Here is a 14,591-nt window from a genome sequence, read left to right on the forward strand (position 1 = left end):
GCCTGTGTGGCCCCCTGGGGGAGCTGGGGCGCCGGGGTGGGAAGAGGGAAATCAAGCCCGTGTATCTGCGCGGCGCTGCCGACAGCCTTTGAAATCGGGTTTCCACCCTGCGATCTGCTCTCCGATCTCTCAGTGGGAAAGTCTGGTCCCCACAAAGCACAAATCCCCGCCGCCGGGATCTGGTGCCACTTATCCAGCTCCTCTGCTGGGCCCCCCGTCTCAGGGCAAAGGCGGCAGCGGTGACCGCCAGCCCACAGCCCGCTGGCCCGGGCCTTCCTGGCGTGAGCGACGTTGTCACCTGAACGGGAGCATCGCTTGGATGCCGTGTCACGGGCACGAACGGGCCCCTCTCTGGGCTCTGGGCTGCCTCTGCCGTCCGCCCCTCTCTCCGTGCACCCGGGTCTCCCTCGCCGCCCTCCCCGTCGGCGGCCGTCTGGCCATCGCTTGCTCACGCGGGACATTCTTCAGGCCACAGAGTGGGGCAGCACGTTCAGTGCCCCCGGGTGACTCCACAGACAATCAAGGAGATGCTCTTCGGTGCCATGAAGCGTCGTGAACAATGAACGTGTGGCAAAATGCATTATACACGAAGAAACACGTTTCCCTAACGCAGAGTCCGGGAGTATCTGCAGGTACGACTTACTTCAGTTAACTATGATTTGGGGCGAAAAGCACCTCATGAGTCCAAACCTGATATTTAGTCGGGGTGTCAGCCGCCGAGGGGCAGTGACTCGGCAGGCGGGCTTGTTAGGCGGGAGGCAGGCTGCGTCCCCGAAGGCCTGCTCACCCTGTGGGGGGCCTTCCGTGCCCACGGCCTGGGTTGCTGCCCCCTGAATTCGCATCACCCGGACGCATGACTGCATCTTGCATTTAGCGGTTGTTTGGGGATCGCCCTTTCACGCAGGCGCACCCGGTCCGACCACGTTGCGAGCAGCCCGAGGCGCTCCTACTGGGACTTCGGATGATTTGGGCTCTGCGTCCCGGGCCCCGGCACAAGGTCCTCAACATGGTGAACAATTAATACGTGTCTGATGGATGAATGCATGAATGAATGATTGACACTGAGCCCCAGATCTTGATGGATGTCTGAGATGCGAGGCTGCCCAATCCAGTGCGTGGCTGCGTGGCTCCTTCTGACCATACAGGCCAGGCCAAGGGGTCCGCACAGTCGGTTCCCTGTCACGGATTGCCTTTGGATGGCCTCCAGGCCAACGTCACCGAGGCTGGGCTCGGCAGCACCCTTCCTCCGTGAGCTCATGACCATCGTTGTAGCCCTGGGTCACCTTCAAGTCTTTGCTTTAATATCACCTTCGCCACAAGGCCCCTCTGTCCCCCTATTTATAGCTGTCCCTGCCCCGGCCATTCCTCTTACCCTGCTTTCTGGCTTCTTCGCTAGCCCTTATCTCCCTCTACTGTGCTGTGTGGTTCATTTATTCATCCTGTTTATTATTTGTTGTATTACTGTGTTCACTTTACAGTACTAATTTATTTTTTCTTTTTTTTTTTTTTAAGATTTTATTTATTTATTAGAAACAGAGAGGCAGAGACCCAGGCAGAGGGAGAAGCAGGCCCCACGCAGGGAGCCCGACATGGGACTCGATCCCGGGTCTCCAGGATCACACGCTGGGCTGAAGGTGGCACCAAACCACTAAGCCATCGGGCCGCCCCTAGTACTAATTTTTTTAAAATAAACGTGCAAAATTATCATATTTGTATTACTGTGATTATATTACACTAGGATGTAAGTCCCACCTGCCATGTGCCCGGCACACAGTAGGCACAAAAACAAATGGGTGCTAAATGAATAAATACTGCTTCGTGGCGCTGGCTAGGTGATTCAAACTCGGCCTAAAGCGGTGGACTTTTTGTCTGTGTCCTTTGCAAAAATAGAAGTTCCACCAAGATCTCTGTGGCCGAGAGAAGCTGAAAGAGGCTAAGTGGGAGGGGTTTAAGGGATTCTCCCTTGACTCCACCACTTTTCTCTGGTTTATATATTGAAGTTTCATAAAATATTTCTTTTGAGAAAGAAGTTCTGTTGCTTTTAAGAAAAGATGCTTCAGTCAACTCTTCCTCCCCCGCCCCGTAGAAAGCTGAGAGCTGAGAGTGTTTGTGCACTTGCTCTGTGCCGAGTACGGGGAGGGCCCAAGGCCTCTCCCAGCCCAAAGCACTGTCTTCCCCCAGGGAGCCAGACCCGTCGGCGCTGCGGGCCACCCCCCGGAGGGCCCCAAGATCGAGGCGCTAGACACACGTATGGACGCCTTCCTAACCGGAGGTGAAGTGGGAGTGATAATGCAGAGAGTGGGGCGCCACTCAGTCTTTAGAAAGAGGGAAGTTCTGCGGTATGTGACAAAATGGATGGGACTTGGGGACATTGTGCAAAGTGGAATAAGCCAGGCACAGAAGAGCCAACGTTGCATGGTTTCGCCCATACGAGGTGATCTAATATGGCCAAAGTCACAGAATCAAGAGTGAGGAGATGGTTGCCAGAGGTTTAGAAGAGGTAGAAATGAGGAGCTACTATTCAAGGGGCATAGAATTTCAGTCACGTGAGATGAGAAAGTTCTAGAGAGCGGCTGGACTGCAGCGTTCCTCTGGTGACAATGCTGTACTGTACCCTCAACACTTTGTTAAGAGGGCAGCACTCATGTCAAGTGTTCCTATCACAATGGGACGAATTTTTTTTTTTTAAGGAAGCATGTTTGAAACCCACTGATTTATAGCAAAATATACACGTTTCTTTATTTAAATAAAAATACGCTGTGGAGGACCTTTACTTTATTACCTATACCCTGAACCTTATAGAAAAGCGGGATAGGTTTTTATGTTTTTATTTATTGTTTATCAAGGTCTACCCATTTTTCCAAGCTTTTTCTGCTCAAAATGTGTGGGTCTATGGACCAGCAACAGTAGCTTGGCATCGGAGCTTATTAGAAATGCCAAATTTCAGGCCCCGTCCCAGACCCCCTGAGTGGAAATCTGCATTTTACCAAGACCCCCAGGTGATTCAAAGGCACCTCGAAGGACTGTGTTCCGGGTGCTGTAGTTCTTCAGTCTTCCTGGAGGGCCGTGAATGCAGTGGGCAGCCAGACTTCACTTGGGCTGTTTTTATTGGGGTAGAATTGGTAACGCATCAGACTGATGCCAAAGTTGGGTGGATGGAACAGCAAAGGGCGGGGAGCAGGGCATGTGCACACCCCACGCTTGAGATGATTAGACTTGACTAGCTGACTGCAAGCCCAGGATTGGATTATTTGGCCAAAGACAGAGTGAGGGCACAAGTAATTGAAATATCCCATATTCCCTGAACTTCATTCCGGCCAATACTTTCAACCCCTTCCTGTAATAAATCTTCTACCATTGTTGCTAGCAAGAGGTGAAACGAGCGGAATTAAGTTTCGGCTCCTTTCTTTACTCTTTTGCCAGATGGAATTACTAACAAGTGATGACATATCTAGAAACTAGGCAACAGAAGAAAAAAAAAAAAAAAGAAAGAAAGAAAAGAAAGAGGATAAGAAGAGAGAGAGAAGCGGAGGACCCGTATAATCCAAAAACTTGATAACCAAGTTACGGCCTCTGAGAAAGGAAGAGCTGACTACACGTTATTTTGAAAGCACACGCAGCCTAAAGCCAAGCTTTATTAATGACACTTGGAAAAAGAAGTTGAGTCAGGCAGCCTAGCTTTTACCCACACAGTGTATTTTTTTAAAGCTGCATGCTATCGAATAGGAAAATACTTTCATATTTCTTGAGTAATTGCAGCAGATCCTATAAATACCTTTCAGCTCCATTTTATCTTGCCTGTGACTTAGGGTTGTGGTTCTCGATGAATGATTTGTCACCTTCCTATATGATTTTGACCATATCCTTTAGCAGTACTGCGGGAGGGTACTTACGTGGTTTAACTCTGAAACTACCCATTAAGAGATGAATAAAAAGTCAACAACATTATCCACATCGTTAGCTTATGTAATAAAAAGAGATTAAATACAGCGAGCTTTCAAATACAAGTAAAATAGATCTAGCTGGAATTATAGATTTTTATAATGTTTACATTCTGGTTGGATTGAGTTGCCTTAAATAACAGAAAATCACCGTCCTACCTTACTTGATAACCATCAACACTGAAGTCATCACTGGATTATGAAACTTTTGCAAGAAAGGCTGGACAAATGCTATAGCTGACATCACCAGCATTGTTCCCCATCTCTTTGGATGAAGCCCCCCAAACAGACCAGTTGTATTTTCAACAAATAGAAATTAGAGCGTGTGCTTCTAGGCTGCTGGACAGGGGAGTAGGGTGAAAAAGAGAGGGAAAAATTAACTTATCATTTAAGAAATACATATCTAGGCAGCCCTGGTGGCCCAGCGGTTTAGTGCCACCTGCAGCCCAGGTTGTGACCCGGGGGTCTTGGGATCGAGTCCCACGTCGGGCTCCCTGCCTGGGGTCTGCTTCTCCCTCTGCCTGTGTCTCTCCCTCTCTCTGTGCGTCTCTCATGAATAAATTTTAAAAAATAAAATCTTAAAAAAAAAAAAAGAAATGCACGTCTTTGTATTATCAAAAGATTTGGTGAGTCAGATGTAAATAGTTTCCGTCTCTGATTTTAGTGACGACCAGGAATTATGTGGAATTCCCATCTTGTTTCCATATTCCTGGCTTTCTTTGAGTGGAGGTTCTAGAGAGGGAAGACCCAGGGGACTGTGGGTTTGGAAACTCCACGTCTGTAACACCCTCCAGGTGGTTGAACCTGATTTACCTCATTACTGAAACCATTTGGAAGGCCACCAAGTCTCAGCTCCCTAATCATCATCAGGAACTCCTTTTAACATTTTTGAACAATATTCAACAAAGATCAGCATTGGTCACACCTCCTCATTCAAAATCTAGTTGTGTCTAGATTTGGGTTTTTGAAATTGATTGCACTTTTGGTACATTTCCACCATGGAACTATATTGAATTCTCACAACCAATAGTTTTTAGTTTTTAATCCTCATTGACCTCTTAGCATCATCCAAACCACTTGTTCCTGCTGATCACCCCTTTGTCTTGGAAACACTGTCTTTTCTCTGGTTTCCATGACATCGGATTATACTGATGTTCCTTTTGTTTCTCTGACCAACCCTCTCACTCCCTTCTCTTTTAGTGGCTGATTCTCCTCTATTTGATTGTTAAACATTGGTGTTCTACACGACCCATAGGCATAGGTTGGTTCTGTTTGCTTCTTTATTCTTTCTCTCTAATCAGTCTTGTTCACAGCATGACTTCAATGACTGTCTATTGATAATGACCCCTAAGTTATTATCTCCAACTCAGAGCTATTCACTGGAGTACACAGTCTTGTGTATATGTACAACTTTCTCCTCAATTGCTTTGCTTGGATTTTGACAAACACTGTTCCCCCCCCACACACACACAATAATTTTCTCTTCTATCCCATTCTATCCCACAATTCAATAAAAGTGACCAGAAAATGGAGCCTATCACTTGACACCTGCCTCTCCCTCACCACCCATATTCAAGTTATCACTTTATCGCCAAGTTATCACTTTATCACCAAGTCACCAAGTTATCACTTTATCACCAAAATCTCTCTCAACTGTCTCCACTTACACTATTTCCATTCTAGGCCAAGTTTTTCTTTTCCACCAGAATTATTTTGATTGAACAATCTCCAAATCATCTTCCACACTATAGCTAGAGTGATCTTTTAGAAATGCGAATCTGATCATGACCTTCCTTGTTCAATAGCTCCATATTGTTCTCAGGTTAAGGACCAAGCATCCCAACTGCACCTACAAGATTTATTCCAACTCACCTATCTTAGGACTTAGCCAGTCGCATCCTTTCCCAGATTTACCCCTAAGCTCAGCCACAATGGCCTCCTCAGTTCTTCACCTGTTCCAGGCTCTTTTTCTCAGGCCTTTTTTCCAAACAGTTTTTCTTGCTGGAATTCAGTTCTCTCCCCTGCTGCCTTCCTGCAACATTTCTTAAGATTTTTGTCTTGGATTTCATCTCTTCTCTTTTCACTTTCTCACTCAGTATTTATCCACTCCTGAAGGGCTCCAGTAATCACTTCTGGGCAGACAATACACAAATATACATCTTTTAAGGCTGCAAGTGGGCATTTACAATAATGGGTATTTATACCCAGATGTTTTATAAATGTCTTAGCTTCAATATGTCCCAAATTCAGCTTTCCTCCGCAACTCTTCCCCCTTAAGTCCTCTATACCCAGGAATAACATCATTGGTCTTAAAGCCACTTAACTTTTTAACATATCTTTATTGAGATATAATTCACATACCATAAAATTCACCCTTATAAAGTGTGCAATTCAGGGGTTTTGGTATATTCACAGCTACGCAATCATCACTGCTACCTAATTTTAGAACAATTTCATTGCCCCCAAAAGAAATCCCAAACCGATTGAACAGTCACTCCCCCTACCCTGTGCTCCCTCTAGCCCCTAGAAACCATTAGTCTACTTTCTGTCTCCATGGATTTGCCTATTCTAGACATGTCAAATAAATAGTGTCATATGATTTGTAGCTTTTTGTGTCTGGCTTCTTTCATTTAGCATAATGTTTTCAAGGCTCATCCATGTTGTAGCATGAATTAGTACTTCATTCCTTTTTACAGGTGATTTGCATCCATTACAGGGATATACCACATTTCTTTATCCATTCATCAACTGATGGATACTTGAGTTGCTTCCACTTTGGGCTGTTATGAATGATGATGCTGTAATACTCCTATATAGGTTTTGACATGGATGCATTTTTTTTTTAATTCTCTTGAGTATATTTCTAGGATTGGAATTGCTGAATATTTCAAAACTTCTCCTCTTTCCCTGTTACTCCTAAATATAGCTGTCCCTGTATCAAATTAATAAGAGCCATTTTTTTTTTAAAGAGCCAAATTAAAAATCTATTTCTGTCACTCAACTTGTCAACAATCCCTCAATGACTGCTCAGTGACAACTGAATTAAGCCAAACTCCTTGGATGGACTTTAGGGGCCCTCTGTACTATGGTCCTTGCCCAATATTTTTGTCTCAATTCCAGCTACTGTGTGTAGTGTAAAAGATGACTTGTTTGTAAAGTCTTTTCTGAACAATCTCAACCAGACCCCAAGTTAAAACTTCACTAATCCTTTTCTAGAATGTCCATAAATACATCTGTTTGTACTAGGATATAAGTCCTAGAACAAGTCCAAGGACAATGCACATGGTAGGTACTCAATAAATATATATTGGATGAATAAAAAAAGTATGAATGTAAAGTATTTGTTTTCATACCTCTTTCCCATGTATTCATCAAATTCATTCAACCCCACTTATTGGGCAATAAACTTTCTGAGGGAAAAGGCTATATCTCAGCCATCCTTAAGTCCCCAGCTGGTCATAGTAGTTGGGATATGCTAAGTTTTTAATAAATACTTGCGAAACAACTGAATCAATCTATCAGTCCGACCCTGTAGTATTCCCTAGTTTTTGAACATGTTTTGAACTCACTCCTCTACTGCTTGTCTTTGAGAACACCTTTCCTTCTGTCTGAAATGCCATCTCTGTCTCTCCCAAAAAGTCAAATAACACTTCCACTATTGTAGCTTTTCTTCCCTTAGTCCAATAAGAAATAATCTCACAACACTTATGTAGCACTTTATTAGTGACTCTCATGGGAAATCCTATCCTGCCTTCCCTCACAGACATGTTTGACCTCCTCTTATGCAACACCTCCCCAGTTAGCACTTCCCTCAGTCATAGGCTATGTAAGCGGAGGGAATATGTGTTATTTCTAGAACAATGCTTTATACATAAGTAGATACTTAAGGATGGAATCAGGAAATAGTTTACTGATTGGTTGAACTTAAGAGGATACAGTAGAATTTCTGCTTTTTTCCACCTTGAGCTTTCCCATTTCAGTATTTGACACCTTTTAAACCAAATTCTGAGAATACCCCTTAATATCCTCTCCATTCCTTTTCCACATATCCAACCTATCAGCAAGTTCTATTGTTTGTAGCTCCAGAGTAGATCCTGAACTCTTCCATTTTTCTTTATCACCTTGGCTACCATCTTCATCCAAGCTGCCACCATCTCTTAACTATTACAATAACCTTCAACTGGTCTCTTTTCTTTCACTTTTGTATATTCATATCATGAAATTTATTTTAAATACAATATTTAAAAATATACATCAGATTTGTGGCTTTCTATTATGCACTTAGATAAAATATAAACTGCTATGAGTAGCTGGACCCCATCCTCTTGAGGTTCTCATGTCCTTACATGTCTCCCCCTTGCTCACCATCCGCCAGTAACACTGGCCTGGAGGACCATGTGGGAATTGTATTTTACATTTCTCATTCTGCTAAAAACAGTGTAACTCAGAACAAGTCTCTTTACTTATGGGACTCAATCACTTATTTCTAGAATGAAAGGAGTAAACTGATTGTGAGTGATCCCTTTAATTGTCTTCAGAGTTCCTAAGTCACTTGTTTCTATGGGTTATTAGTAGGAATCATTAAAATTTTTTTTTGTTAAGTAAATGTAAAGCATAACACTGTGTAAATTTAAGATACGGCATGTTGCTTTGATAAATTTATATATTATAATTGTCAGTGTAGTGATATTTGCCACATTACATAGTTATATTACATTATTATCTATATTAATTATAATGTGCATTAGATCTCAATGGCTTATTTCCTACTTGTTACAAGTTTGTACCCTTAAACGCCATTGGTCTTATCACACCTCCACACAACCACCCTCCACCATTCCCTCATAACCACCCTTGTACTCTGTTTTATACACACTTAACTTTTTTAGATTCCATATATAAACGACATTATACAGTACTTGACTTTCTCTGCCTGACTCATCTTGTTTAGCATAAGATGCTAAGGTCCACCAAATGGGAGGATGTCTTACGTTCTCATGCTGATTAATACTGCACTGTGTCTATGTACTACATTCTTTTGTCCATTCATCCATTGATGGGCATTTGGGTTGTTTCCATATTTTGGTGATTATGAATAACGTTGAAATAACATGAGAGTGCAAGTATCTTGTCGAAATCCTGTTTTAATTTCCTTTGTGAAAACAGCCATAAATGGAATTACTGGATTATATAGTAAACCTATTTTTAATTTTTTAAATTAGGTGCCTCTATATTGTGTTCCTCAGAGGTTGGGTCATCTAGATTCCCACCAACAATGTATAAGGGTTCCCTTTCCACCACATTCTTGCCAGGACCTGTTGTCTCTTGCCTTCTTCTTTGATGATAGTCATTCTAACAGGTAATTTCTCATTGTGGTTCTGATTTGCAATTTCCTTATGGGTTAGTAACATTAAGCATCTTTTCATGTGCATGTTGGTCATTATTCTATATTAGGAAAATGCAAGTTTTACTTTTTAAATGTTTGAAAAACCATGTTATTTTAGTTTCAGGTATACAGCATAGTGATTCAACGATTCTATACATTACACAATGCTCACCGTGATAGGTGTAGTTACATCTGTCACCATATGACCTTAGTACACTATCTGTACCTATGCTGAACCTTTAATCCCTATTGCTTACAACCAGAAGTTTATACCTTGTAAACCACTTCCCTATTTTGCCTATCTCCGCACTCCCCTTCCAACTGATAACTACCAGTTTAATCTCTGTTTCTATGAGTTTTTTTTGGCTTTTTGCTTCCTTGCTTGGTCATTTGTTATGTTCCACTTTTATAAATGAAATCATTTGGTATTTGTTCTTCTCTGACATATTTAACTGAGCATTATATCCCCCAGGTCCATCTCTTTATTGCAGAGGGCAAGATTTCATTCTTTCTTTATGGCTAAGTAACATTCCATTGTGTGTGTATACAGTGCATACACATGTTCTTTATTCATTCATCTATTGATAGACACTTAGATTGCTACCATATCTTAGCTATTGTAAATGTTGCAATACAGGGGTTATGCATATCTTTTTAAATTTCCACTTTCACTTTTGTTGGGTAAACACCCAACAGTGGAATTTCTGGATCATCTGGAATTCCTCTTTTTAATTTTTTGAGGAATCTCCATACTGGTGGCTTCCATGGTGGTTCCACCAATTGACATTCCCAACCAACAGAGCACAAGGGTTCCTTTTTCTCCACATCCTTTCCAACACTTGTTTCTTCTCTTTTTCATTCTAGCCATTCTGAGGGTGTGAGAATGCTGTAGAATTCATGAATATCAGAGAATTCATGAATATCAGAGCTACAGAATGCTTTATTATTTTTGTAATGATTTTCAATTTTTCTCCAGCAAAAGCAACATATCTCAAATTTCAGGAAGCATCTTGAAATTTCAGGAAGCATCTTGGTTTTGACAAAATCACACACACATACAAATGCAGAGAGATTCTAGAGGTGGTGTGGTGTGTTCCTCAGATTTGTTGTTTGGTGTTAAAACAACACAAAAAAGGGATCCCTGGGTGGTGCAGCGGTTTGGCGCCTGCCTTTGGCCCAGGGCGCGATCCTGGAGACCCGGGATGGAATCCCACATCGGGCTCCCGGTGCATGGAACCTGCTTCTCCTTCTGCCTATGTCTCTGCCTCTCTCTCTCTCTCTCTCTCTCTCTCTCTGTGTGACTATCATAAATTAAAAAAAAAATAAAACAACACGAAAAAAATTGTATACCATACTTATTTATTTTCTTATTTTTTTTACCAAAAAAAAGTTGTATACCATATATATTTATTTGTTTTCTAAGCACTCACAGATTGAGGAATGAAGAGTGGAAATAGGAGATATATTACATGTTTTAGGGAGGATTTTCGGAGAGAGTTCAGCCCGTGCCTCCTCAGCTGGTGACATCAAGCACTCTGGAGCCCTCCTTTGTGTTGACTGTTGTACTCACAGGGACGAGATTGTTAAGGTCAGGAGAAACGATCTGGAGGTAAGGATGATTTGTGAACACAAATATACCTGACAGACAAGGTAGAGAAGCATTCCAAGTAAAGGAGAGCAGAAATGCCAAGGAAAAGCTCTGAGGTATGAACAATTAAGTTGGGAATGCAACCACGGAGGGTAGCCTGAGGCGATTAGATGATTCCCCGAAAGGTCGGCAGGAGGCAGATGTAGGGGGCCTTATGCACCATGCTGGTGACTTGGAAGTCATGATTTAGGGTGGTGATTCCTGAAGAAGTTCTGTGGGGCTCTGGGTATTGCCCTACTGAGGGAAAACTGGGCAGGCCACTGAGGATCTAGAAGAGGCTCCCAACTCTCCCACTGTTCAACCAAGGCTTACCATGAGAATTTGATTTTATTTCTTTACACTCTCCTGTAAGTATACAAACAAAAGTTTGCAAGGCTAAAATGATTAAAAACTACCAGAAGAAAAAAACCAAAAAAAACCAAAACCAACTACTGGAGACAAAAGAAAGCTAAGGAAGGATTCTGAATAAGACAAAATCTGGTGTGTTTTAGAAAACCCAGTCTCAGTCCAGATTAGAGCATTCGTCTGCATCCGAGGGGGCTGCATAGTATTCCCAGTGTGTGGCGTTGGCATGGTTGTGGTCACCTGGCACCGCCTGGCTCCCCTCTCCTAAGGCTGGGAAGTACATTTCCCTTTAACGGCCTTCCCGCTGTTAGTCATCAGCTCTCCGGTGAGACACAGGTGGAGCATATTCCGTCATACTCAGAAGGTCGCGGGAGCCGGGGATAGTCCAAGGAGCTGTTTGCGGAGACCCGGGGGGAAGCTCCCGTTTCACGGTCCTCTGGTCACACCTGTGGCTTCGCAGACTCCTGGAAACGCCAGCTTTTCCACTTCAAATTGAGGCAGGGACTGTTTCTCTGACCTTCCGACTACCCCTTTGCAGACCAGCATTCAGGTAGGCCCTAATGCTCATGGCAACCCCTTGGTCCACCGCTGCTGCTGCGTCCCTTCCCCGGACAGAACCCAGACCGAGCCAGGTGTGTATTGAGCAATCCACTGGATGGGGAAGAGCGTGTTATTTATGCTTCTGTTTTAACCACTCCATTTTAAAATCATACCATTTTATGACAAAATAGGGAAAGAGTAAGTATACATGACTCGTAAAGACGTCAAAGTGCTTGTGTTGAGACATGTGTTCAGTTTGTTCACCTACAGAGGTGTGAAGTGTTCAAAATTTGAGAATATTGGTGGAGAAATGGCCTTGGAAGAGGGACAAAGCTGCAGACCGAATGTTGGGTTGGGAGGCTCTAACAGAAGCCATCCAGGAAAGAATTTATGAGGATCTGAAGTGAGGCTGTGGCTGGGGCAGTCGGATTTAAACAGTATTTAGGAGGTGAAATACTTGGGATGCGGTAGCTGATAGATGACCTTTGAGGAGGAAAGAGGACACTTCAAAGATGACTCCTAGGTTGGCAGCTTAGGTGCTTCCATTCACAGAGCGAGAGCTGCCAGTCGCGTTGGTTTGTTAATTTTTCCTCTCATCCAGCTCAACAACGGAGAAAAACAAGCATCCACCAAAACCAAGTAGGGTTCATCTCACGCATGGGAAGGGTGGTCGGGTGTAAGGAAAGCTTTCCCCAGGTCTACCATATAAAAGGTATGAGAGAAAAGTTGATTGTGGCATAGATACAGCTGTCCACCCAAATTTGTGCTTTCCACCCCATTGTATTGGTTACCAGGAAGATGCCCACATGGGGCCATGTGACTAATTCTTGCCACAGGAAACGTGAGTGGTGGTGGTGTGTGCCAAAGCTCTGTAAGAAGCTGCAGTGGTCCTTTCACACCCTCTTCCCCTTCCATCAGCAGAATTTAGACAACAGCAAGGCTCTAGATGCTGATGCAGACACAGATGGAAGCAGTCTGGGCCCTTGAATTACATTCCGGAAGAGGGCCACCTGCCTTAGTGTTCTAGAACTAAGAAATAAGCCTTCCATCATGTTAGACACCAATACGTGTATCAGCTCATTTGTTCAAAAGGTTTAGTCTACTTTAAACACTACGGGGATACTGTAGTAGGAGCCCCAGAGCATGCAATATCAGCAAGAAGTCATTGCTGCTACAAACTCGCAGAAAACATGTTGCTTACAGGCCTTCCGAGTGTGCGGTCCATGCATAGAATAAACTTGGATAGAAAAAAATTACATTTTTCTTTTCACTAATATTCCACTAAAATTTAGCATTTGTTTTCTTTGTGAATATGAGCAACGCATCCAGTATGGTTAGCAGGTCCTGTGACTTGTCACCACCGGAAAACACAGATCTTTTCCTATTGCATTAAAGCTGTTTCCTGACATATGATGGCATTTTGCAGATACACCTGTTGTCAGTTGAACTTAGCATAAATTGAAGATGCACTTAATATACCTCACCTGCCGAACTTCAGAGCTTAGCCTCACCTGCCTCCTCATGCTCTGAACACTTAGATTATCCTACAGTTGGGCAGAGTCATCTTCTCACAAAGCCTGTTGTATGGTGAAGTGTTGCATATCTCGTGATCGATCGAATGCTCTACTGAAAGTGAACCAGAACGGTCGTATGGGGACAGAGTGGTGGGAAGGATGGCGGTGGCTTGTCCTCATGATCACGTGGCGGGCCAGGAGCTCTGGCTCCCTGCCACTGCCCAGCATCATGAGAGAGGACTGTGCTGCTGATCCCTAGCTCAGAAAAAGATTCAAACTCAAAATTCAAAGTGTGGTCTCTACTGAATATGTATTGCTCTTGCGCCATGGTAAAGTTGAAAAATCCTAAGGTCAACCACCGTAGGTTGGGGACAGTCTGTGTAGTTGCCAATATATCAATACCATTTACACTGTCAATACTTCAGAATTAGACATCTTATAATACTAAGGCTTCAGAAGCACATATGTCCAATCACAAATTTCAAAAATATTTTGATAAATGTATGTAAAGATAATAAACTTTTTAAAACATATGTACTTCATTTAAAACATTTAAAAAAAAAAGGCCCATGGCATAAAAAACAAACACCTTGAAACATATTTCTTTAATAAAGCTATGAATATCTAACTTTATAACAACAGTTGCTACTTCCTAACTTTAAAGGTCTGGTTTGAATACTAGCTGAGATATGATAAAGACACATAGGTTAAGACAGATTTAAGAAATCTCATAGTAACTCTAACCAACAAACTATTATTAAATAATTGGATAATATCAAGATAAATCAAAGTTGTGCATATTTGCATATGTTTGGAAACATGCACAGAAACGTCTGCAATCTGTTTTTTTTTTTTTTTTTGAGGGGAACCTTAGCCAGTCAGGCCTATCAAGACTACCATCAGGGATCCCTGGGTGGCGCAGCAGTTTAGCGCCTGCCTTTGACCCAGGGCACGATCCTGGAGACCTGGGATCGAATCCCACGTCGGGCTTCCGGTGCATGGAGCCTGCTTCTCCCTCTGCCTGTGTCTCTGCCTCTCTCTCTCTGTGTCTATCATGAATAAATAAATAAAATCTTTAAAAAAAAAAAAAAGACTACCATCAATGTTTCTTTCTAATTCATTCATATAATTAATTTACAAATAGTAAAATTCTGGTTAAGATATTTATAGTATTTGATACATGTAAGTATTTGCCTATGTTGAACAATATATGAATT

The 14,591-nt window shown here is 42.7% G+C and overlaps 1 long non-coding RNA gene across 1 annotated transcript in view; it reads right to left on the minus strand.

Annotated features, from left to right (window-relative positions):
* LOC140612142 (uncharacterized) overlaps nucleotides 1-4,370 on the minus strand; it is a 31,784-nt gene extending 27,414 nt beyond the window's left edge. The window contains exon 1 of the long non-coding RNA XR_012013457.1: nucleotides 4,101-4,370. This is a non-coding gene — a long non-coding RNA (uncharacterized lncRNA). The remainder of the gene's footprint in view (nucleotides 1-4,100) is intronic.
* Nucleotides 4,371-14,591: the final 10,221 nt, after the last annotated feature.

This window comes from Canis lupus, chromosome 20 (assembly GCF_048164855.1).
Source record: "Canis lupus baileyi chromosome 20, mCanLup2.hap1, whole genome shotgun sequence".
Classification (NCBI taxonomy): Eukaryota; Metazoa; Chordata; class Mammalia; order Carnivora; family Canidae; genus Canis; species Canis lupus.